Source organism: Aedes aegypti, chromosome 2 (assembly GCF_002204515.2).
Source record: "Aedes aegypti strain LVP_AGWG chromosome 2, AaegL5.0 Primary Assembly, whole genome shotgun sequence".
NCBI lineage: Eukaryota > Metazoa > Arthropoda > Insecta > Diptera > Culicidae > Aedes > Aedes aegypti.
Genome location: NC_035108.1, coordinates 48,379,395 through 48,407,154, shown reverse-complemented (window position 1 = coordinate 48,407,154; position 27,760 = coordinate 48,379,395). Strand labels below are relative to the sequence as shown.

General features: G+C 35.3%; 1 protein-coding gene and 5 non-coding genes across 7 annotated transcripts in view; 3 read left to right on the top strand and 3 right to left on the bottom strand.

The window, feature by feature from the left end:
- LOC5570478 overlaps positions 1-27,760 on the top strand; it is a 427,994-nt gene that overhangs the window by 256,836 nt on the left and 143,398 nt on the right. The window lies entirely within an intron of this gene.
- Trnae-cuc lies at positions 7,708-7,779 on the top strand. The gene has a single exon. It is a non-coding gene; the product is annotated as a tRNA-Glu (tRNA).
- Positions 9,903-9,974, top strand: Trnae-cuc. Its single transcript has one exon. It is a non-coding gene; the product is annotated as a tRNA-Glu (tRNA).
- Trnar-ucu lies at positions 11,131-11,203 on the bottom strand. The gene has a single exon. It is a non-coding gene; the product is annotated as a tRNA-Arg (tRNA).
- Positions 24,418-24,489, bottom strand: Trnae-cuc. The gene has a single exon. It is a non-coding gene; the product is annotated as a tRNA-Glu (tRNA).
- On the bottom strand, positions 25,377-25,448 carry Trnae-cuc. The gene has a single exon. It is a non-coding gene; the product is annotated as a tRNA-Glu (tRNA).

Below are 27,760 nucleotides of genomic sequence, written 5' to 3'. Positions count from 1 at the left end.
AATTTAAAAGAATATTGCACAGACATTTCTAACACGCAGAAAATTCTTGCACGATTGAGATAACTTTTCCGATAGTTGCTTTAACATGCCTGGATACAATTGTTACAAGCATAGGGTAACGGTCGTATTTTGGACCCCCTAAGAAAGTGATTTTAGTTTTTTGTTCCAATCAATAAATTGCACAGCGTAACCAAGTCAAAGAACATGCCAAAATGTAGCGAAAAGCTTCTTCTACACGCAGAAAATTCTTGCACGATTGACATAACTTTTCCGATAGTTGTTTTAACATGCCTGGATACGACTGTTACAAGCATATTATCGGTACTTCTAAACTGACAGTATGGTTTGCCCAATCGCTTTTGCGTTTGTTTCTGTCTTCCATCACATGATCACGCAGAAGAATTTCTGTATGTTAAGATTACAATCCTGTCAATTACTTTTACTTACACACAAATAGTTGTTTCGAAATAAAATTAACTTACGCCAACACTAAATTAACGTCAAATCAAATACACACACTTCTTTGATTGAGCTATCCACTTGTACTTATAACAATTATAATTTTGATAATTATCACTATTCGGAAACATTCATCTCCCTAGACTTCAAGTCATGCTCACAAATCTACTTACTTCTAACTTGCAAGGAATAGTGTAGGTGCTAAGATACCACCTCTCACGCAGGAGATCACATATCAAGTTTGTCGACTAGCCCTTTGTTTTCATTTTGGCAATGTTTTTTTAGATCGATAAAGCAGCACCGAATCTTTTCAGATATAAAGATTAAAAATAAAGCAGAACAAAATGCTGAGTAAACATTGCAAAATATTGTAAACTCAATAAAATTCACTTTGAGTCAACTAAAATATAGTTAAATTTTGACGTTTGACGTTTGTAAATTCAATCAAAAATATAGTTGTCAACAACTATATGGTATGGTTATGTTTAACAATATACTGTCAATTCAACTATATTTTTAGTTATCTCCAAATTAACCTTAAAATATAGTTAAATTGACCGGAAAAATGATTACGAACACTATATTTTGTTCTCCGTGATTATTTCAATTATATTATTGTTGAATTAGCTTTCCGCACATTATAACCTTGAAACGTTATGAGCTGTACCGTAAAAAACCGCTGTTAACCAACAAGCGATGTTGGAGTAGATGTAAGTTAATGTGCTCTCACTCTCAAGATAGTGGTTTGAATTCATGCTCCCATTTTTATTTAGATTTTGTCGCATTTTTGCAATGTCGATAAAGAAGATTCGTACTGGGTTTGACAACACAACATCAACAATAATACCATTGTCACGATCGTATATTAATATTGATTCAATCATATCTATGGTTGATTCAATTATTTTATGTGGTTGAGCCAATCATACCAAATAGTTAAACCAACCATAGATATTGTTGAATCAATATTAATGTATGGTTGACTGAAATTCAATGTAAAATATGATTGATCTACCATCAAATATGATTGACTGGACAATTCTTTTTTCTCCGTGTACGAGATAAAAATGCCCATACAGTCATGTAGGATCCGAAAAACGTCGAAAATAATTGAATTGTGAAGCACTGTCTGTCATTATTTTGGACACACCAATACATTTTGGACCCTCAAAGTATATATTTTGGACCCCTGGCATTTTTTATCGTTTGGCGACTAAGTCCACGACACTGGTTGTATAATATGCTTGCCCATAGTCTAATCAATCGATTGACAATGGAAAACCGAAGAAATTCTACGCTTTTAGTTGAGAAATTTGAAAAAAGTTTTTGTTTACATTTGAAAAATTTCTGACGGCTTCGATTTCTGTGTGTAACGTGTTGTAACGGTTGCATGGATGAACCGATTAAATTTAATTAATTTCAGATAGAATAAACACATTTGCTATGTACAAACGCTTAATGCAAGTGCGGAATAGTCCTATCTTTCCAAATGGCATACGAATTGAGTTGGTCTTTCGATTTAAACTGGGAAATTTGCAGGAAAATGTCCCAGGGGGTCCAAAATATATACACGGAGAAAAAAGAATTGTCTAGTCAATCATATTTGCTGGTAGATCAATCATATTTGACATTGGATTTCAGTCAACCATACATTGAAATTGATTCAACAATATCTATGCTAGGTTTAACTATTTGGTATGATTGGTTCAACTACACAAAATAATTGAATCAACCATAGATATGATTGACTCAATATGAATATACAATCATGACAATGGTATTATTGTTGATATTGTGTTTTCAAAACCGGCATGAATCTTCTTTATCGACATTGCAAAAATGCAACAAAATGTAAATAAATATGGAAGCAGAAATTCAAACCACTATCTTGAGAGTGAGAGCGCATTAACTTACGTCTACTCCAACATCGCTTGTTGGTAAACAGCGGTTTTTCGCGGTGCAGCTCATAACGTTTCAAGGTAAAGATGTACGGAAAGCTAATTCAACAATAATATAATTGAAACAATCATGTGATGGAAGACAGAAACAAACGCAAAAGCGATTGGGCAACCATACTGTCAGTTTAGAAGCACCGAAAACATGCTTGTAACAATTGTATCCAGGCATGTTAAAGCAACTATCGGAAAAGTTATGTCAATCATGCAAGAATTTTCTGCGTGTAGGGGTCCAAAATATATTGGTTACCCTATTATCGGTGCTTATAAATTGACAGTATGGTTGGCCCAACACGGAGAAAAAAGAATTGTCCAGTCAATCATATTTGATGGTAGATCAATCATATTTGACATTGAATTTCAGTCAACCATACATTAATATTGATTCAACAATATCTATGGTTGGTTTAACTATTTGGTATGATTGGTTCAACCACATAAAATAATTGAATCAACCATAGATATGATTGACTCAATATTAATATACGATCGTGACAATGGTATTATTGTTGATGTTGTGTGGTCAAAACCCGCACGAATCTTCTTTATCGACATTACAAAAATGCGACAAAATGTAAATAAAAATGGGAGCAGGAATTCAAACCACTATCTTGAGAGTGAGAGCGTATTAACTTACATCTACTCCAACATAGCTTGTTGTTAAAAAGCGGTTTTTCGCGGTACAGCTCATAACGTTTCAAGGTTAAAATGTGGGGAAAGCTAATTCAACAATAATATAATTAAAATAATCATGTGATGGAAGACAGAAACAAACGCAAAAGCGATTGGGCAAACCATACTGTCAGTTTAGAAGCACCGAAAATATGCTTGCAATAATTGTATCCTGGCATGTTAAAGCAACTATCGGAAAAGTTATGTCAATCATGCAAGAATTTTCTGCGTGAATCGCTTTTGCTTTTGTTTCTGTCTTCCATCACATGAATATTTCAATATATTATTGTTGTATCAGCTTTCTGCACACTATTACCTTGAAACGTTATGAGCTGTACTGGAAAAAAAACGTAGTTTACCAACAAGCGATGTTGGGGTAGATGTAAGCTGATGGGCTCTCACTCTCAAGATAGTGGTTGGATTTCCTGCTACCATTTTTATTTACATTTTGTCGCATTTTTGAAATGTCGATAAAAAATACAATACAAAAACTATATAACGTATTGTAACAGTACCATTCAATATATTGGAAATACAATACAGTATATGTATAATGACAATACAATTACAGTACAATATATTGTTTTGAACAGTTCACTGTATGGTATATGAGATTTTTGCAATATAATGTATGGGTGGTTAAGTATCGTAACAATACAAATATAGATATTTTCTCATACAAACATTTTGAAAATACAATTCGATATAATGTTCATGTAATGTCTTGATTAGCAATTTTTGTATTGTTGTACAATACAAAAACAATTCAACGAACTGTATCATGGTTGCATACGTCGTTACAGCTAATGTCAAGTGACTTCTAAAAAACTACTTATTTTTACTTTTTGAATATTTTCACCCAACATTTCTTGCTTTCTGAACTTGTTTTATTTATATCTTTCAGCAAAGCTACATAGAAAAAAGCAACAGTTGTTTTACGCGAAAATAGGATTTTGACCAAAATTGTAAGGTATAAAACCAATTAAAAACAATACAATGTTCTGTTACAATATATTACATTGTTTTTGAATTGTATATCCAAACAAGAATAATATTGCTTCGACATTCAATTACAATACGCTGTATTGTATCCAATACGTTATATTGTACATTAATGGTTTATTACATTCACTGAATGATACGTTTTTATCCGGGCTCTCACTCACAAGATAGTGGTTTGTATTCCTACTCCCATATTTATTTACATTTTGTCACATTTTTGCAATGTCGATAAAGAAGATTCGTGCCGGGTTTGACAACACAACATCAACAATAATACCATTGTTATGATTGTATATCAATATTGAGTCAATAATATCTATGGTTGATTCAATTATTTTGTATAGTTGAACTAATCATACCAAATAGTTTAATCAACCATTACTATTGTTGAATCAATTTTATTGTAAGGTTGACTGAAATTCAATGTAGAATATGATTGATCTATCAGCAAATATGATTGACTGGACAATTCTTTTTTCTGTTATGTTATCGTTGAATCAGCTTTCTGCACATTATTACCTTGAAACGTTATGAGCTGTACCGCAAAATAACGCTGATTACCCATAAGCGATTTTGGAGTAGATGTATGTTAATGCGCTCTCACTCTCAAGATAGTGGTTTTGTATTCCTGCTCCCATATTAATTTACATTTTGTCGCATTTTTGCAATGTCGATAAAGAAGATTCGTACCACTTTTGACAACACAACATCAACAATAATACCATTTTCATGATTGTATATTAATAATGAGTCAATCATATCTATGGTTGATTCAATTATTTTTTGTAGTTAAACCAATCATACCAAATAGTTAAACCAAGCATAGATATTGTTGAATCAATTTTAATGTATGGTTGACTGAAATTCAATGTAAAATATGATTGATCTACCAGCAAATGATTGACTGGACAATTCTTTTTTCTTCGTGAACATAATATTTGAAAATCCCCTATATTAGGTTCATATACACGACATCTCTCGCGGATTAAGCCTACCATTTTATCTCTACGGCTTCGAACGACTTTTTCTATTCGCTAATACGCGCTTTGGTATAGAAATAGTTATTTCTAAAACACACATGGGCGCATGTGCTAATTGTTTTGAAATCAGTTTGAAATAAGTGTTATTTATTAGTTTTTAGTGATAGAATTGTTTTGGATACTTCGAGTATTGAGTAAAATCCAGATTATTGTGAATAGTCTAATTCATTCTCTAATTACGCAATATATCACTTGATTTAGGTTTTCTAGAGTTCATCAAAAATAGATAAAGCTTTGAAGCTACGTTGTGAGTGAGTGAGGGTTAAATTTGAAATAAATTCTTACTGGGATTTGTTCTTCTTCTATTTTCAAATTCTCGATTCTTCTGTTAATTCCTCAAGAACTTCCTGGAGTTCAGCTAGGGGAAAAGCACCAATTTTCGACCCAGCACCAATTTTGGCACAGAATTCTTGTAGGTCGAAAATTAGTGCTTTTCCCCTACAATTTTTGTAAAGGGCGCTATCTTCCTGATTATAAGACCATGCTTTCATTTCTGAACTTTTATTTTGGACTTATGTTTGTAGTGATGAAGTCACTTTTTACTCATTATTTGGTTATTTTATTTTATTTTTTTTTTTTTAAATTTAAGTCAGTAACTATTATTTTGCAGCCTGACTCCTACCAGCCCTGGAAGCATTATTTGCTTGAAATTTACGAATCAATATCGATTAAATCAAATTTTTCAACATGCTTGCAGCTTCCATACAAATTTCGTTCATATGGCCAGATAAAAAACTGTTTTAAATCTTCAAACACTACTGTTTTAGTAACGAAAGTATTACAAACTTCGTTGTTACGCAGTTAGGCACATAAATCAACGGTGTCAGGTCATTATGCCGAAGTATGTTAGACCGAATTATGTTGGCCGAATGGGGTATTAGGCCGAAGTTTGTTAAACCGAATGAGTCATTAGACCACAAATTTAAAAACTGAGGAGGAATCAGTTCTTTTTCTACCTTTGTTATACACGCAGAAAATTCTAGCATGATCGACACAACTTTTCCGATAGTTGCTTTAACATGCCAGGATACAATTGTTACAAGCATATTTTCGGTGCTTCTAAACTGACAGTATGGTTTGCCCAATCGCTTTTGCGTTTGTTTCTGTCTTCCATCACATGATTATTTCAATTATATTATTGTTGAATTAGCTTTCCGCACATTTTTACCTTGAAACGTTATGAGCTGTACCGCGAAAAACCGCTGTTTACCAACAAGCGATGTTGGAGTAGATGTAAGTTAATGCGCTCTCACTCTCAAGATAGTGGTTGGATTTCCTGCTCCCATTTTTATTTACATTTTGTCGCATTTTTGCAATGTCGATAAAGAAGATTCGTGCCGGTTTTGACAACCCAACATCAACAATAATACCATTGTCATGATTGTATATTAATATTGAGTCAATCATATCTATGGTTGATTCAATTATTTTGTGTAGTTGAACCAATCATACCAAATAGTTAAACCTAGCATAGATATTGTTGAATCAATTTTAATGAATGGTTGACTGAAATCCAATGTCAAATATGATTGGTCTACCAGCAAATATGATTGACTGGACAATACTTTTTTCTCCGTGTACGTTATTCTTTTTTTCGATTTTAACTCATTCGGCCTTATGACCCATTCGTCCTAACGTACGTAGGCCTTATTACCCATTTGACGTAAATAACTTTGGTCTTACATACTTCAGGCTAACAAACTTTGGTCTAATTAATCAACATACAAGCTGGGTAGATTTACATGCATACAGACTAAATTCGTAAAAAACGGCATTTTTATCAGTCAATATCTCAACCAGATGAGCTGAGACGGGTTCGAAAACGGCAAAATTTTAAGTAATTTTAAATTACAGGAAAAGCAATATTATGATGCTTGGGGCAAAAACATGAACCGTAGTGTTATCGCCTTATAATGTGTTTTCTTATTTTCATAATTGTATCCAGCGAAATGTCTTGGAAATAATGTTCTGTATGTAATTACGATTAACATTAATTACCAGCTTGTATGCTGACTTACGTGCTAAATTTACTACATAAATCAGGTTTTAAATGCCAAAGAAAACAAAACAACGAGGTTTGTAATAATTTTGTTAATAAAAATATACGTTTTGATGATTCAAAACAATATTGTATCAGTTCATATAGAAGCAACAATGAATTTAATGTGAAGGCTGTAATCATGTTAAAAAAATCGACGAAAACGGTACTAAATCGAACAATTACAATCAAACTATATCTTATAAAAAAAATTAAGACCATTTCGCATGCTCGATGGATGGAATTGCCAAAAAATTAAATAAATCTTAAGATTTAGGATTCTTTGATGTCATAATGGCATGTTTTTACGGAAATCCATTTATGATCTGTAAAGACTGCAAGCCGAAAACCAATAACAATATAATCTTCAATTATTGGTAACATTAAATTTTCGGATGTGTTGCCAAAACCGAACAGACACTGTGATTCTAGAAAACCTTTGAAGAAATTTGGATCAGATGCTTTGTACATTCATTTCGACATATTTCTCTCAACATACGATACACATTATGGTTAAGACACTCTCTTCTTATGAGATATGTCCCATATTGTCTAGTGGTTAGGATATCCGGCTCTCACCCGGAAGGCCCGGGTTCGATTCCCGGTATGGGAAGCTTTTTATACTGTGAGCTTGATATGTATGTCCTTCTAGTGGTAGCACCATTTCATTGATGCTTGAATGAATGTGTTTTCTGCTGCTCTTCACTACTACTACTTACTAACTCATCAACAATATCTTCTTGCGCGCGCATTTCAACGAAAGGTGATTACTTAAAATGTAATCATCTGGTGGTAATCTTCCTCTCAGTGTTGCCACATTCGTGTCGAAGCCTCAATAATCTCTTTTATTTGTACCAGAAATTCTAAAAATCTGTACCCAAACTCTGTACCACACTCAAAATTAATTGTTGAAAGAAACGCCTAGAATCTAAATTATTTTGGAACTATAACAATGGTTTTATTGAAATAATTTCACTTATTATGTAATTATTATTAAATTATACGGAAATAGTAACTTTAAATAATAGTTTTGTGGAAACTTTTTCAGAATTTCAATCGTTTTTTTTTAACAATTCCAAATATCTGTACCAATCTGTACTTTTTTGTGGAAATGTGGTGCAATCTTTACCGTACAGAATCTATATCAAAAACTATTAGAAAATCTGTACCTTTCAAGATAAATTTGTACTTGTGGCAACACTGCTTTCTCTCTCTCTCTCTTTCTAAACAAATCTCGGAGAACTTTACAAAAGAACCTATGTAATAATGAGAAAATAGTATGAATGAGTAAATAGCTAAACAAAATCGATGAAGAGAAATCGATCACTTTAGTTACGCCCTTATGATACTGAACACGAGAGATAATTGGAAATTTAATCATTGTCAAAAAGTTTGACAATTTGATCAAATTTATTTGTGGAGAATGATTATCTAATTTACATCACTAGGAATAATACTGGAAAAATGCATTACAAAAAGACCGTTCGGTTTTGCCGCGGTTTGATTTTGATGGCACTCTACTGTCGCCACGCGCTTTTGCTTCCGAAAATTGATAAGAAAGCATCTGCTTGTTCAAGGTGACTGCGAAGCGAATGATATATCGAATTTATCGTTCTTGGCAATATGGAATATTGGGATGTGTTGCCAAAATCGAACAGACACTGTGATACTAGAAAACTCTTGAATGAATTTTAACGAGATGCTTTGTGCTGGTCAGTGTCGTAAAAATTCAACCGAATGATACCCGATCAGTGCGAAAACGAACAAAAACAAACTCCGCTAGCAATAAGCCAATCTGACTTCGAGTGCGAATGCGACGAGAAAGAGAGTGGGTGCAACACACGCACACATTCAGTTTCACCCACTGTTGGTGTCATTTCAAAATTCAGTTTCACCTAGAGGCACTGAAATTGAAAATTGAATATAAAAAATTACAAATGAATTTTATATTACTGGTTCAAGAAAACGGCAATGTGATGCCTCCAGTTGATGAATCATGATTGTCTTTTAATAAAAAAATACAACTTTTGCAATTTGCGGATGTTTTGTGGGGTATTCTGACGGAAATGATTTTTTTCACTAGTGAAATTGAATTTGAATGTCAGTAGTGGATGAGAATTAGTGTAGCAATAGTAGTTTACGGAACAAGTTGCAGAATGATGATTTTTACAGCACGAGTCGTAAATTTATCCTACGAGGCTTGCCGAGTAGGATAATTACGACGAGTGCTGTAAAAATCGAGTTCAGCAACGAGTTACGTACAACATTTTTTGCAATTTCGTAGAAGAGCACTTGAGGGTATCAGAAATTATATCGGGATGCATTCACCATCATTTCACAATTTCTGAAAAATTGTTGTGTAATGATTCATAACGCAACTCAAAACAGTTGCGTAATGAGAAAGCGTTGCGTAATGAATCATTACAGCACCGGTTTCAGTAAGGTAATGACTATTCCCGCACTGCGTACTTCAGTGCAGGAAAGTAGGCCGTTTCATGACAGATTGGCGTGATGAAAATCAGCCTATTACGATGAGAAATTGCAAAAAAGTAATTGAAAAACTGAATGCACGTTCTACCAGATTCGTGCATGTATTGTCAAACAAACATTTACACAAAGAAGAATTCAACGATGACGGAGCCTACTGAGGATCGGCGTTGTTGACTGTATATTGAAATATGCAGACACTGGTGCTGGTTAAAAAACTCTCTTCTTTTGCTAGCAAAATATTTCATGTCCCATATTGTCTAGTGGTTAGGATATCCGGCTCTCACCCGGAAGGCCCGGGTTCGATTCCCGGTATGGGAAGCTTTTTATGTACTGTGACTGTGAGTTTGACGTCTCTATGACAAAACGTTGAACGGACAAAAGGTCGAAAAAAAAAACATAATAACACGCAGAAAATTCTTGCACGATTGACATAACTTTTCCGATAGTTGTTTCAACATGCCTGGATACAATTGTTACAAGCATATTATCGGTACTTCTAAAATGACAGTATGGTTTGCCCAATCACTTTTACTTTTGTTTCTGTCTTCCATCACATGAATATTTCAATCATATTATTGTTGTATCAGCTTTCCGCACATTATTACCTTGAAACGTTATGAGATGTACCGCAAAAAAACAGATGATTACCAACAAGCGAAGTTGGAGTAGATGTAAGTCAATGCGCTCTCACTCTCAAGATTGTGGTTCGTATTCCTGCTCCCATTTTTATTTACATTTTGTCGCATTTTTGCAATGTCGATAAAGAAGATTTGTGCCGGGTTTGACAACACAGCATCAACAATAGTACCATTGTTATGATTGTATATTAATATTGAGTCAATCATATCTATGGTTGATTCAATTATTTTGTGTAGTTGAACCAATCATACCAAATAGTTAAGCCAGCCATAGATATTGTCGAATCAATTTTAATGTATGGTTGACTAAAATTCAATGTCAAATATGATTGATCTACCAGCAAATATGATTGACTGGACAATACTTTTTTCTCCGTGAATCACTATTATTCATCACGATGAAGAAGGAGGACACGGGTCAAAAGATCGAAAATGATATTTTCCCACCAAGTAAAATCTCATATTCGACCGTTTGTCTTTTTTCGATATATTATCCCTTCGACTTTTGTACATAAACCGAGTTTGACATTCCCTGCCTTAATAGTTGTAACCGCTTGTCACAAATTCATCAATTCCATCATAAGGGGCTGTCCATTAATTATGTAAGGGTTTATGGGGTTTGGAGATTACTTACGTGCCATACAATTTATTTTTAATTTTCATACAAAAAGTCTTTCCATAGGGGGAGGGGGGGTTGAAAAACCCCGAAAATTGTCTTACGTAATTAATGGATCGCCCCTAATGAAATGAGACTATTGAATAGTGTTGATTACTTTTGACTTCATTTTCGCCATATTTAATTTGCAACCCATATATTTATGAAAAAAGATCACATACATCCCTCGCGGGGATCGAACCCGCGACCTTTGGATTAGAAGTCCAACGCGCTATCCGCTGCGCCAGAGGGACCGGTTGGAGCTGGCACTGCCCGGAAGCGGTGTAATCCTTTGCTAACATTTCAACACCACAGCTGCTAGCTTCCATGTGAAATTCACCTAATAGAGGTGCGATAACCGTCACCTGGATGGCTACAGCGAGATGGACTTTGCAAAGCAATAAATAAATCATACGAAAATCGCCACCACCGCTATCGAATATGGGAATAGCGTGCTGTTTGCAAGAATAATCAGCATTCAGACTCTTCGCTTCAGAGAGTCGATAAGAAACCACCAGTAGCAGTACATTCGAGGTCGAATCCGAATGAGGGGACTCAAACGCAAAGGGGTGTAAGTGACATTTCGGTCGGTTCTGAGTTAAATATATCTACCTAAAAATTCTACTGATTGTATGGAATTGAAAAATTTCCGAATAAAATTCACAGTCGATTTTCTCAAAACTAGGTTTTGTCACTTACACCCCTTTGCTTCTAACCCCCCTCGAATGATATAATCTTCTGAGGAGTCAAACTTGGCGGCTATAATAGCTCCAATTCGAAAATGTTTGTGTAAAGTGGCATGTTGTTGCAATCGAATCGGTGCTACTGTTTGGTTTGTGATTCATACTGAAAAAAAGGTGACGACAAAAAAAGCAGATGATGGTCGACCGGTTCAACGTTTTGCAATAAAATCCTTCACAATTGATTTGGAGCGCAGACCTCGCCGTTGCAGTCTGCGTTTAGCAGCTAGATGACTGTTGTGTTCGCATCTTATGTGCTGCTTGGCGTCTTTCTCGCCGTCGTCCATCCAACGAACTAGCGCAAAGGTTAACTGATGGGTCAATTATTTGCTATTTTTGCCTTGCAGCTAGAACTCCATTGTGCACGATCGCATACACACATGCATGCACGCAGCTAATAAAGAGTCATGTTCAGACGACACTCTAATTGCTTTGTGAAGTTGCACCCTGGTTGGCGTGTGTTGGATCGCACAGTGGTTCGACTCCCATGGAATTGTGGCATTTCACGCGTAACTTTTTAAAAGGACCTATCTCACATTAATCACTGCTGTTGCGGTTTTTGAATGAAACAAGGATCTTGTTGTTTGATCCATACTGAAAAACTTCGCAAAAGCTTTAGTGTAGCAAGTTGCAAAGTTATTAGCGAAAAAGAGGATTGACGAAAACAAATATCTCATGACAGTTAAGCCCTTATGAGAAAACAGTGTCGAAAATATCAAATTTTTATTTATGACCGGCTTTATTTTAAGCAGGAACCACTGTGGATCGGATCGGGTGTAACAATTGCTTCTTAGCTGCTTTGAGAGCGATGATGAGTGTATTGTTGAATCCGGCCATCATGTGAGGCGGTCGGTGTGCGAGATGAGAGTTCCGATTAGTCAAACCGGTCATTTGTCGTCCAACCATTGCGTTTTTGAATGTGCGTGTACTGTAAACTAGAGAGATTCCATTCCAAGCTAGCTGCAGCTGAAAATAGCGAAAGTAATGAAGAGTTTTGTGACGCAATTGAAACCAGCTTGGTGATGAGATAAATAAATCACTACGATGTTCACTATGCTAGGAATTTGGCTATGATGAGTGAGTACCTATGCAGAGTGAAATAAAAAGATTTTTTACATACACATCTAAAGAATCAGAAAAGAAATAGAAATCTAGCATGTCATGTTGAAAATGTCCAACTCGTTAATGTAATCAAATGGAAGGCTCTATTTGACCGAATCATTGTTATCTACTTATCTTATCTTTCTGATGTTACGTTCAAATTGGGACAGAGCCTACTTTTCAGCGTAGGTAGTGATATTATGAACATTTCCATGATTATTAACTGAGATAGACCACATTTTGCATGTTCAAACGAAGGCTGATTTGAATAAGTTAACAGGCATTTGAGCATCAAATTGTCACCTCGGATGTTCTTCATTGAAGCATTTGGTACACTCGTTTAATTAAAGGAAAATCCCAGGAAACGTTCCAAGTAAAATTGACCAAAAAAATCTCTAGAATTCTGAAGTTTGGAAGAATGCTTTGGAATAGTTCGTAAAGGTACCCCAAAATTACATAAAGTCCTCGAGAACGAGGCCATCTTTGAGAAACTCCTAGAAGATTCTTGTTTTAATTATGAATCGTGGTTTACGGCCAACCAGCCGAGTGGAAGTTTAACAACTACCGAAAAGCTAAACATTACATATAATTTGCAATTGGATTAGATGGACAAATTGATGTGAAGATTTGCGAAAAAGTTACACGTCTTCTCAGTGAGAATCGAACTCACGACTCCCCGATCTCTAGTTGGGGCGCGTTAACCACTACGCCATGAGAGGACTCATGAACGCAGAAGTTAACCTGAATTCGATTTCAGCTCAATAATCACGTGGTCCTCTTTCGCAAAGTGCACCTCTTTCGGAAGAATTAGATGCCCATCCAAACACAACGCTTTCTATATATATCCAATGCCTAGCCCGAGAGCGCATTGTTTTTTAGATATAGGAATAGCACACTACACTAGCCAGCAACTGCGCTGGCTGAGGTTTCTATTGTGTGGGCTTCCAATGGGTCGCGACGTTCTCAAACGACCGGTTACGGAACATGAGTCCGTTGCTCGATAAATACTTGTTTTAATTATGAATCGTGGTTTACGGCCAACCAGCCGAGTGGAAGTTTAACAACTACCGAAAAGCTAAACATTACATATAATTTGCAATTGGATTAGTTGGACAAATTGATGTGAAGATTTGCGAAAAAGTTACACGTCTTCTCAGTGAGAACCGAACTCACGACTCCCCGATCTCTAGTTGGGGCGCGTTAACCACTACGCCATGAGAGGACTCATGAACGCAGAAGTTAACCTGAATTCGATTTCAGCTCAATAATCACGTGGTCCTCTTTCGCAAAGTGCACCTCTTTCGGAAGAATTAGATGCCCATCCAAACACAACGCTTTCTATATATATCCAATGCCTAGCCCGAGAGCGCATTGTTTTTTAGATATAGGAATAGCACACTACACTATAATTAAAACAAGTATTTATCGAGCAACGGACTCATGTTCCGTAACCGGTCGTTTGAGAACGTCGCGACCCATTGGAAGCCCACACAATAGAAACCTCAGCCAGCGCAGTTGCTGGCTAGTGTAGTGTGCTATTCCTATATCTAAAAAACAATGCGCTCTCGGGCTAGGCATTGGATATATATAGAAAGCGTTGTGTTTGGATGGGCATCTAATTCTTCCGAAAGAGGTGCACTTTGCGAAAGAGGACCACGTGATTATTGAGCTGAAATCGAATTCAGGTTAACTTCTGCGTTCATGAGTCCTCTCATGGCGTAGTGGTTAACGCGCCCCAACTAGAGATCGGGGAGTCGTGAGTTCGATTCTCACTGAGAAGACGTGTAACTTTTTCGCAAATCTTCACATCAATTTGTCCATGTAATCCAATTGCAAATTATATGTAATGTTTAGCTTTTCGGTAGTTCCTAGAAGATTGTTTTGAGAAATCTTAGAGGTACTGAATGGAGGTATACTTAGGAAAATAATTAATTGAATTCTTAGAGGCGTCCTAACATGGGCGTACCAGGACCTCACCTCCCCCCCCCCCTTCCTGGCTGATGGGAAAACAATCAAAATCAGCTGGGTTGCTACATAGGTAGATATAGTTTTTTTTTAAGAGATGATCTTCAGAAGTCATGTTCATCAGGATGTCTACTACCTGAAAAAAAAACTGGAAAACCTGGAATTATCAGGGAATTTTATTCAACCTTAAAAAAAAAACCTGGAATTCTCAGGGAATTTCGATTAGGGACCTGATCGAGACTGTAATTCATAGTATAATATGTTCACGACAAAGGATTTTTGCGTCAAAACCCAGAGAAAATTCAGAAAATTCTCTTCCATCGAAAAAATTTCGGCTTCGCCGCTATAAAACACTACTTGGGCAGTTTAGTGAGGATCATTATGAATTTTTTTCGACTTACTAAAATGATGTTTTCAATACCTATATTTTTAATCAGTTATAGATTAACGTAACATGCGGGTAGCAGGTTTTTTAGGGACTTGGTCTCAATTCTAATCAAGTTTCTAAACAGACTCTAATTTTGATGAATGGTCTCTGAAGTCTCTAGTTGAACCAACATTGTCTCAATAGTATTAATTTTTGCTTATTTTGCTTGCGGATAATTATGATGCAAAATTCTCGCGGAACATTACTAAAGGACCTATCTAACATTGAGAGGCTCTCTTTGTTTACTTTCTCTTTCATTATTAACTGAGTCACATTAACCTCTTCTGTTGCGTTTTTTGTATGAAACGCTAGTCAAGGGAATTGACTTTCGATCTATAGTGAAAAACTTCCCAAAATCATCAGTATTCCACTGTTATAATCGAAAGAGAACGAGAGAGGAGAGAATCTCTCATTTGTACATAGGTCCTTTAGTAATGTTCCGCGAGAATTACTTCTCATATTTATTTAGAACAGAATTATCCTAGCACGTGACGTGGGACTGACTTGCGATTCACGGCAGTGTAATTATTTAGTAAAACCTAGAAAAACCTGGAAATATCAGGGAATTTCATTTCGTGAAAAGTTTAGACACCCTGTTCACGTAACATTTCGGCATGATGATCTTTTTGAATTACTTTAGGAATTCGATTAAAAGACTCCTGCCGAAGATCTTAGCAAACATCATTTGAATGTGTCTTGAAATGAGTTCATCCAGAAATTACTCGAAAAATTTTCCAAAGTATCCGATGAGAGATAACTCCACAAATTCGCCCGGAATTCCATCTGAGATTCCTTTTTGTTTTCAACTGTTTATATTTTTTAGATTGAAATGCCCACACATATTTCACAAATAATGTATCGCAATGCGCTTCCAAGAATTCAACTATGGCTTCCTAACAGTTTTTTTAATACAAGGAAAATCATGAAACTTTTTTTAATACATCATGAAACGTTTCAGTAATTCTACCAAAGAACATACCTAGAACGTTCGTAGAGATTCCACCAATTATTAATCTAAGATTCAACATCCGGGTATGCTTCATATATTCCCCACGACCCTCATCGAAAATAAAACTCATAATTGCGCATCAATTCTTATGTTTTTGGAGAATCTCTCCTAGATTTTTTAACAAATCGTTCGGTTTCTTTCTTCAGATGTTTTCAGTTATCCCTCAAGATATTATTTAAGAAATTGATCCTGAGAACTCCTCGAGATTTAATGACTCAATAAAGTCATTAAAAATCAATTTTCTCTGGAAATTCTTGATGGAATACACGGAGGAAAAAGAATTGTCCAGTCAATAATATTTGATGGTAGATCAATCATATTTTACATTGAATTTCAGTCAACCATACATTAATATTGATTCAACAATGATTGGTTTAACTATTTGGTATGATTGGTGTTTCAATTACACACGCAGAAAATTCTTGCACGATTGACATAACTTTTCCGATAGTTGCTTTAACATGCCTGGATACAATTGTTACAAGCATATTATCGGTGCTTCTAAACTGACAGTACACGGAGAAAAAAGAATTGTCCAGTCAATCATATTTGCTGGTAGATCAATCATATTTTACATTGAATTTCAGTCAACCATACATTAAAATTGATTCAACAATATCTATGGTTGGTTTAACTATTTGGTATGATTGGTTCAACTACACAAAATAATTGAATCAACCATAGATATGATTGACTCAATATTGATATACAATCATGACAATGGTATTATTGTTGATGTTGTGTTGTCAAACCCGATACGAATCTTCTTTATCGACATTGCAAAAATGCGACAAAATGTAAATAAAAATGGGAGCAGGAATTCAAACCACTATCTTGAGAGTGAGAGCTCATTAACTAACATTTACTCCAACATCGCTTGTTGGTGAACAGAGGTTTTTTTGCGGTACAGCTCATAACGTTTCTAGGTAATAATGTGTGGAAAGCTGATTCAACAATAATATAATTGAAATATTCATGTGATGGAAGACAGAAACAAAAGCAAAAGCGATTGGGCAAACCATACTGTCAGTTTGGAAGCACCGATAATATGCTTGTAACAATTGTATCCAGGCATGTTAAAGCAACTATCGGAAAAGTTATGTCAATCATGCAAGAATTTTTTGCGTGTATGGTTTGCACAATCGTTTTTGCTTTTGTTTCTGTCTTCCATAATATGAATACCGTTTTGATTCATATTACGGACAGCTTCAAATTCCGGACACTCTACTTTGTATGGGAAACATTTCACGCGAAATGTTTCAATTTTTGCTGTTCAAAAGTTCTCAATTTCAAGGCTCGTTTTAGTAAACTTTTTCCATAACTAACTTTGAAAATTTATAATGCCCAACTACCTTAGATGTCTCTTTGGTGGTTTAACGATTTCGATTGATGATTGGACTGTTCCATTAATGGTTATCATGAGCTGTCCGGAATTCGATTCAAAGTGTCCGAAATATGATGCAAAAGTGAGGAAGCGTCCGGAATAAGAATCATGAAAAGGCCACACATTTTGATTTATTTAGAATTATTGAAGTTGCGGAAGCGTATTCTTCACCCACCGTTCGAAAGTAAAGGGCTTCCGACGCTCGATAGCGTTAAGGAATCATACAGAATGATTTATTTTGTATGCTCTATGCTGGGTTATACTTCACTAAGTCCTTAAGTGTCCGTAATATGAATCAAAACGGTATTTCAATTATATTATTGTTGAATCAGCTTTCCGCACATTATTACCTTGAAACGTTATGAGCTGTACCACAAAAAACCGCTGTTTACCAATAAGCGATGTTGGAGTAGATGAAAGGTAATGCGCTCTCACTCTCAAGATAGTGGTTTGTATTCCTGCTCCCATTTTTATTTACATATTGTTGCATTTTTGTAATGTCGATAAAGAAGATTCGTGCCGGTTTTGACAACACAACATCAACAATAATACCATTGCCATGATTGTATATTAATATTGATTCAATCACATCTATGGTTGATTCAATTATTTTGTGTAGTTGAACCAATCATACCAAATAGTTAAACCTAGCATAGATATTAGACAGTTTCATAAAAATCAAAATTTCTGGGATTCAACCAGTCACCCCCAAGTCCTAGTTGCAATACTAAAACAAACTACCAGACAAATTTTCATCCAATTTGGAGAAGATTAGGAGGTGCCTCAAGTCGAATTTGTGTTTTTTGGCTGTTTTTTACATTCAAAAATTTCTACCGAGAATTTGGAAAAATGAAAATCAGAATGAATACCACTAGTTGAACGTATTATTAGTACTTTACAACTTTTGAGAACACTGTATGCCGATTAGAGATAGTTTTGACCTCATAAAATTGATTTCTGTTAATATAAGTACCTGTAAAACATATATTTCTCTACAGTTTTTTTTCTACGAGGTTCTAAACCTCATGCCTATTCATAAACAAACAATCGTAGTATCATTCCTTTGTCATTTCTGAACATTATTGTAGTACATCACTTTTGTATCCAAATTACAGAAATTGTAAAAAATCGTCGGAAATACGACATTCCTCATTCCCCTGCATTTAGAGCTGCTGCTATATGGCACAATTGCTGATATGTTACAAAATTGAACACAGTAGCTTTGCTTTTTCAATGATGGATGATGATTGAAGAAAACATCTAGCAAATGTCATCAACGCAGTCGTGTTTCAAACAACATTCGCATTTGATGCCAAGCATTTACATATGTGATATAGCCCCGAGGTCAAGCTTCTCGACTACTGATCTTGAGGATCAGAGTTTGATTACGCGAGTTCATTTAGAGTGTTCTTTTTTTTCCAATGGACCAAATGACTAGGCCAACAAATTTCATTACGATTTATTGTTCAAAAGTGTATCTTGTAGCTGAGTCTTAATCAATAGAACTCATAAAAATCTCCCACTCCTAAGTGAATGAAGAGAAATGCTCAAGTAGTGATTTGCGACTTTAGTCCTTTTTCTATGCTGCATATATTAAACATTGGTTTCACTCGAAAAAAAGAATCAAACTCTGATCCTCAAGAGCGGTAGTCGAGAAGCTTGACTTCGGGGCTATATCACATATGAAATTGCTTGGCATCAAATGAGAATGTTGTTTGAAGCACGACTGCGTTGATGACATTTGCTAGATGTTTTCTTCAATCAACATCCATCATTGAAAAAGCAAAGCTACTATGTTCAATTTTGTAACATGTCAGCAATTGCGCCATTTGGCAGCAGCTCTAAATGCAGGGGAATGAGGAATGTCGTATTTCCGACGATTTCTTACAATTTATCTGTAATTCGGATACAAAAATGATGTACTACAATGGACCTATGCACGAGTTCACTATTTGACGTTTGAGCGGTGCCGTGTTATATACGTGACCATGGCAACGAGTGAATACGATTGAACTTTTACGATTAGGCATGAGGTTAAGAATCTCGTAGAACAAAAACTGTAGAGAAATGTATGTTTTACAGGTACTTTAATGAACAGAAATCAATTTTATGAGGTCAAAACCATCTCTTATCGGCATACAGTGTTCTCAAAAGTTGTAAAGTACTAATAATACGTTCAACCAGTGGTATTTATTTTGATTTTCATTTTTCCAAATTCTCGGTAGAATTTTTTGAATGTAAAAAACAGCCAAAAAACACAATTTCGACTTGAGGCACCTCCTAATCTTCTCCAAATTGTATGAAAATTTGTCTGGTAGTTTGTTTTAGTATTGCAACTAGGACTTGGGGGTGACTGGTCGAATCCCACAAATTTTGATTTTTGTGAAACTGTCTAATAGATATTGTTGAATCAATTTATATGTATGGTTGACTGAAATTCAATGTAAAATATGATTGATCTACCAGCAAATATGATTGACTGGACAATTCTTTTTTCTCTGTGTTGAAAGAACTTGTGGAGAAATCCTCAGATATTTTTGTACCAACAATCTTTAAAGAAATTCCTAGAAAAAGGATAGCACAATTCTTGATAGAATTGTAGACCATGTATGGCAGGGTCTTAGTCAGAATATTGGAGTAATTAACGATATCCCTAAAAAACAACAATTGCTACAATTTAGAAGAAATTTTTGAAACAATTTTGAATTGATTCTTGAAATAAACTTCAACAGTATCTCTGAAAGAATCCCTAGAGGAATCTTGAGTGTTATTCCTGAAGAAATTCAAAAAGAAATAGGTATTCGATGGAACCTGTTGAGACAATAAATGTACCGTTTGTGGAACTCTTACTTGTATTTGTATACTTCTAGGAATCCGGGAAAAACAACTTGAGAAAACTTTGGATTAGTTTACAAAGGAATATTTGCAATATAAGTTAGAATTAATATGATGAACTTTGTGCCTTGCGTTTTTGATTTTTTTTTTTTCATTTGATTGACAACATAAACAGAGGAAAAACTGAAATCATATCTTGAATAAATCTCTACAGGAATCTCGAGTAATTTTCTTTACAAATATCTGACAGATTGCTTAGAGACATACTTCGAAAAACTAATTTGCGGGTGTCTGCAAAAATTCGAGAGATAGTTTTAGCTGAAATGTTTCTAGAATATATCTTAGGAATTTTTTTATACCGTCAATGAACATGTTACTGAGAAAACAAATTGAACTTATACGTATTTTTCATTACAGTTTTCTAACTGTGAGTGAAAGGAAGAGATAGATTTCCATCATAGTTTAATGTTTCATGCAAAAGGGTGCAGAGTAGGACGATTCAAATTTTAAAAATGTTTGATAATCCAATCTCCCATATGCTCCTTACCATCCACATCATACAAATTGTGTTTTGTGAAGTTTTCAGCTTTCTAGGTGCAGAGGTTGTATTTTTTGCGTCGCTTGCCCTACCCTGAAGAAAATCATGGCTCTGCCCATGTGGCCTAAACGAAGATCTTGGGGGAACTCTTAGGAAGATGCGTGAAAGAATCACTGTGTATGGAAATTAGGTTCGAGACAAGGTGGCCAGTGTTATGCAATAAAGTTTTCCCAGCAAACCACAGATCATATAACGATGTAAATTTTATATTGTATAAATGTGCAGTTCACATTGGATTTGGATATAATGCAAAATTGAATTGATTGAAATTGTTTATGGAGTCAGTAATTTGATCTGATTTGAATTTGCATCTAAACAAATTCCAACTTAATACAACAAAATATGTAACTTCAAATTGCCATTCCTTTGCGATTTCTTCTTCACTTGATTTGATTCTATTATAATCTTGAATGTGAGATTAGATATGAGTTCATCTGATGTAAATATAAAATCATACAGGGGAAGAGTACACATCGCTGGATGCATTTAAAAAAAAAACAAGCATAACCCGAATACAAGAGGTACTCATGAAAAATTTACATACGGATAATAAAGCATCATAGTTTTGTACACTCTATGGTATCACTTTATATAAGCATTTCTATTTTATTTTATTTTTTGATAATCACTTCACTATGAGGTGGATGCACTGGGGTGAGCTTCTGGAGTCACAAATCGGACCGTCTTTGTTCCTCAGTCCTACGGTGCTGTTACAGCGGCATACCTACGTTTATTCAATGAAAATCACACAGGAACAGATGCTTCAGCGTTTTACTGATTACTTATTAAAACACTCACTGTAATCTTAATAACTGACGGTCACAAATTAGCAGACTGTCACACGATTTTTTATTGATCGGTCTTTGCAATGTTTGTAAAAATCAAATCATACAAAGTGCAACACACTGTCGTACACGTTAGTCATAATAAACGCCAAATCAACTTGTCTGGAGTTATATTGGCTATGATGAATTTCATGAAATATATGTAAGGTAAAAAGGTGTAATACGCCCCCTTGACGCTCCTCTAAAGAAAAAGTGCTCTATTACAGTAGCGAATACATTACATAAACAGTAAGTGCGTTGTTTATTTAGTTGGTCAAGCTCTGCATGCAGCTTTCTCTTGTCAAGTAGTTTCTTTAGTTTAAAGGATACGTATATACAAGATTATTTCAGTGAATGATCCAAATCTGGATGTTTCAAAACAACCCGTAGAACAATGGTGCACAGCGTTGTAGAAATGTTTAGAAATTAAATTCCACCACCTGCTAAGTTCATAAGAATTCATTAGCAGTCGTCTACCGGTAAAAGTTTTTGTAATAAGTACAATAATAAAAGCATGGAATTCATTTCAAATGAGGCTTTCCTATCGGACGCATGATTTCAATTAAAAAAACATGATTTTCGTTATTTTTTGGTTTGTTATTGACTTTTGACTGTTAACTTCTCAAATAACATATATGTGATATAAGGAATCAGATTTACGTGTGAAAAGCCTCAATCCGGTTAAAATGAAGTTTGAGCATATTACACCGTATAACCCTATATAGCCTTCAAATTTGTGCGAATAGAGGGAATTCGTGTTTTTTAAACAATTTGCTTTGACCAAATAAACGATTTTTGTTATGTTGATCAAATTTTTGGCTGAGTTATAACTATTATTGATATTGTATCATTATCAAATGAGAAACAAATTATTATTTCAAAGCATGTTAAAGCTGTTTCAATCATTGGAGCTAACTGAAGCGTTTACGAAATGTACCGGTGACAAATTCGCTTGAGCATGGGTGGCAGTATAGATGGAGTAGACGGTACCTTCAGATAAGCTATATTGTGGGATTTATATTTGCCAGCTTTCCGTGTCATTTAACGGTGACTGAACGGAACAGTGGTAGCCAATATGATTAGCGATCTGAAGATCATTGCGTGGAGGCTTGCACTTACTCATTTTACCTTTTTATTTTTCGTTTGTTTGTTGAAACAAAGTTATATAAAGTGCAAAATACTATTATATACGAAATTATAGAAAGCACCAAACGAACTCGTCTCAAGTTGTATTTCCTACACTGCATTTTTTGGAATGTACGTATATGGCCTCCACATATGTTCACATAGAGGGAATCTATGCATTTTATACAATCATTTATTTCCGAATAAGCGTTCACTTTACTAAGTTGAATCTCAGTTATGTGAACTAATTTGTTGGCTGGGTTGGAATTCTTGTCAAGATCGGCATCAACCTCTTTCAACCTGTTATCTCACAATAACAGATTTGTATTCATTCCTCCATTTATATCAATATTTATAGAATAACGTGTATTAAGAAACTGATAATTGATTGTATTTTATTTCTATTGCAGGTAAGCTACTGAAATTTTGACTGAACCCAAATGGAACCCAAGTATGTAATGTATACTTACCACAATATCTACGAGTGACCCGTAGACCAACTACCAAATGTTAGAATTGGGCGCTGCTGTGCGATGAATATTATTAGAGAGTTACGTCTGTTTGTCTGTGATTGAAGTTTTCTTTACACAACGTACACGTTTGCCTGACTTACGGAAACAGTAGGGATCCTAGGATATATATTAGTGGATTATTGGAAGTAAAAGGGAATGCTTTGGCAACAGACAACCAGTGCTGAGTTTACTTAGAAGATAATGTTGTAGCACTTACAAAACTTCCTCATTTCCAACCAAAGTATTTCGTTCCGTTACAGACATTTGACCTACATTTCCTAACAAACATACAACAGAGAAATATCAAAAATTTATTATCGCAATAATAAAAATGAACAAAGGTAAACATTTCACATTTTTACTTTGTAGCGTAGTCCGAGCTCGATTTGGCGCACGGGGGTCATCTACACCTAATACCTTCAGGGCCGTTGGGGGACCACTTAGCGTTCACGTACGGACTTCAAATTTTTACCTGATTTTTTTTTTACCAAAACTAACACTTTACAATGACGAACTTTTAACATTTCGCATTTTCGAAAAATAAGGAACGGCCTATTGAGCAGTCCACATCTGATAAGTAGAGCCGATTTCATAACGCCTGCCGTGCAAATCAAATGGAGCTGTCATGTTTCCGTGCGTAAAAATTTTCCGCTCAATTATTACTCAAGGAAAAGTGCATTTCGCTCCTAGGGGATTCGCTGTTAAAATAACTTTGGTAGGTAGGTGCTGGCGCCATTGTTTCCAAGTATTGTTGAAGAGCGAAAGATAGAGAATTTCGCCGTGAACTGCTCAATAACCCAAGGATACTGAGTACACGCACCTTGAAAAAAAAAAAAACTCGCTAAGTATTCATTACACAGCTACAAGAAGTGAGTGAGGTGGTGTCGGCAATGGCTGAAGCGCGCGGAGTTCTCTTATCGGTTTTTTCTTCTGGGATAAAGAAAAAGCTTCCCATACCGGGAATCGAACCCGGGCCTTCCGGGTGAGAGCCGGATATCCTAACCACTAGACAATATGGGATATACATGTATGCCAAAATATAGCTAAATTTAGGATTGATTTAAATGGCGTGTAATAAAAATGATGGTGGTTTGGTTAAGATTGGTTAAGCACAGTAGAAATGAGATTTTTTAACATAAAATTCAAGACGTATTACAAAGTTTATTCAATTTAAATAATATTAATGTCGATTTCAATGAAAATAAGGAAAGTTTTGGTACATGTGTTTCGACACAATCTAGTATCTAGCCTGTTTTTTTTATTTTTTTGATTACTAGAATGAATTTGAATCATTGGTTCCCATAATCAAGAAACTGCAAATAAGTATAAAATATTAGAAATATCATGTTTTGAATTAACGACGCTTTATATACTTTATTTTTATTCGCTACTTTATCGAACTACCTAAACATGAATGATAAAGCAAATAGGGGGGGGCTGGCTGGCCGGTGGGAGGAATAATAATATAAATGAGTAGGCTTGAAAATCGCGAAATTCACGTGGCTCTTCTCACTACAGTAGTTTTATATCGTGAATCTCATCATGTTGGTTGGATTCATGAGTTTCTCTAAATCAGTTGTGTCATTCAAGGCTGTAAATGCGGAAAACCAGCCTATGGACATGCCCATGCCCCTATATCAACTGCAGTGATTTGATCCATCTGACAAGCCAATCGAGCCCTCTGTCACCATAGTAGATGGTGTCTCCATCGATGTCGTTAGCCTACGGAAAATAGAACATTCTACTGCAGTTTTGGGTTGCCTTTAGCAATGCGTGTTTTGCTATTTTCAAGGCATTTTGCCTACAGCAGCGATAGGAGTGAGTTTCATAGAATCTCATAACTTTTCCCAACCCTGAAAACAAGTTCAACAAGGTTCAAAAGGAGGCTGTGTAATGCTGCAAAAAGTTTCCCATACCGGGAATCGAACCCGGGCCTTCCGGGTGAGAGCCGGATATCCTAACCACTAGACAATATGGGATATATGAAACGACATTAATTCATGACTCTGCTGACTATGAATGCAGCTTTTACGTTCCCAAAATGCAGTTGAATATGTTATCCAACGATCAACGCAATTACCAAATAGGAAAGATACAGACGTGCTAATTGTGATTATCTATTGAAATTCTCAGTCTGATTCATGCGAGTATGTGACACTTTTGCTAGACACCATACCCCCGTACAAGGCACAGCGATGTTAAAAATTTCCATAGCCAGCGCTGCCGGTTTTCATTCACACGCAATCCACCGTCAATCGCCGCCTAAAAACCAATAAACGATTAGTTATGTTCAACAGCTTCTCAATCTCTCTGATGACGACGATTTGCCGACCCAACACCCAGCTGCGAATGCATCCAATCTTTGTGTTATTTTGTTTTGTGTGCTGGGATTCGAAACCAATGTTCACAATTGCCATAACATAGCTATACACAATCATACATTCATATAGGTTTTAAATTATTTTCTGGCATTCATTGAGCAGACAGCCCCGGTCAGCTGCCACTATAGTGAGTGGTGCTGTGTGTGTTTCCTCTCTTGCCATTTCGCGCTCGATGGCAAGCAAACCTCTCATATAACTTTACGAGCATTAGTGCTAGTTTGAAGACTTAACTTACCGAGTATGAATCGAGGGGTCCAACAAATGGGCATAGTTTACTCGAGTCTTGTTGTCTTTTTATTCGTTATAATATGCGAACAATGTGGGAGCAACATCATTCGCTCCTAAACAAACATAGAGCATGGTCTCTGATGTACTAACAATCTCTTCGAACTGTATTGGAGCTAGGTTCACACATTTAGTTTACCCCGAATGATAGGTGATGACCAAACAAGCTGGTCACTATGGAGGATTCCCATAAAATTTGAAAGTGAATTTCATATATGTCCGAAGACATCCGTAGACATTAGTAAAATTCCCTCCCTTTCGAGTCTTTTTTGACTTGAAAATTAGTACCTAAAGAGGCATATGTTCCTTTTTTCAGAGAAAAGTGTAACACCAAAAGACCCCCTAGAATAATCGGGCAATTGCACATACAGGAATTCCTCGATTTAGTGGACCCTCGATTATATGGACCCTCGATTTTATGTACTTCGATTTTATGGACATTATATCTATGCTATATTTTTTATGTTTATCCAATTCTAAACATGTGTTATGTAAACTTAAACAATGTTGGGGATTTAAGCTATGCTTATAGAAGGGTTGGGTCATGCTATGTTGTAAAATGTTAAAATTAATATTAATAAATACACAACAAAGCTTTTACAGAATAGGAGAAGTTTAAAAATAAGGAGACTTTAGTTCGACTTACTCAACCCGTTTTTATGGGTTTCGAGTGCTTTTAATTTAAATTTTGTCCCAACCAGCGAACACCCTCTATGTAGTGTGACATACATAAACGATAACTTTCAACATGTTGCCATTCACGATTTGCTTCTACTAAGTCTATAGTGATTTGCACGAATCTTAATTATTGAAGGAAATGAACCTATCTATGACTGAAAATCTCGATAATAAAGATAATAATAATAATTAATATTAATTGTTTTGATTGTTCAAAAAATCCCACAAATCAGAGGACAGCATTCTTTTCAGAGATTTATCCAAGTGCTCTTCCAGAATTTTCTCGAAGAAGGAAGAGTTGTTAAATCCAGCAAGGATTTATTAATAGATTACCTTAACTGGGTATGCATGTTTCTTCATGGTTATTCAGACGAACCTGCTGAAATTATTCCAGTAGTTGCTTTATTTTCATTAGTTCGTTTTGAGGCACAACAATAAGTATAGATCACTTCAATGGTTGTTTATGTCGAATTCCCCAGAGGTCCAACAAAAGTTTTCCACAGTTCCAGGAGTTTTTGTTTTTGAAAAGACAAAAATTTCTTAAAAATGTCGTTGAAATTGATGAAGAAAACTTTGTTTGTTTTTTATTTATCTTTACCGCTTGAGGCGGCATTCGATTGATGAAGAAAACTTTATAGTGATTTATCTAGAAGTTATTTGAAAATTTCAAAAAGAAATACTTCTAACTATTTATTATTATATATGTGTGTTACTTGACATACACTGAGGAAACTGGTCATACTGGAAAACCTCGAGATTGAAATATGAAACTTTGCTACAAGAAAAAGTTGTGCTTACATACGATATTATAATGGAAACCATTTCTAAACTGTCAGTTTAGAAGCACCGAAAATATGCTTGTAACAATTGTATCCAGGCATGTCAAATCAGCTATAGGAAAAGTTATGTCAATCGTGCAAGAATTTTCTGCGTGTATCTCAAAAATA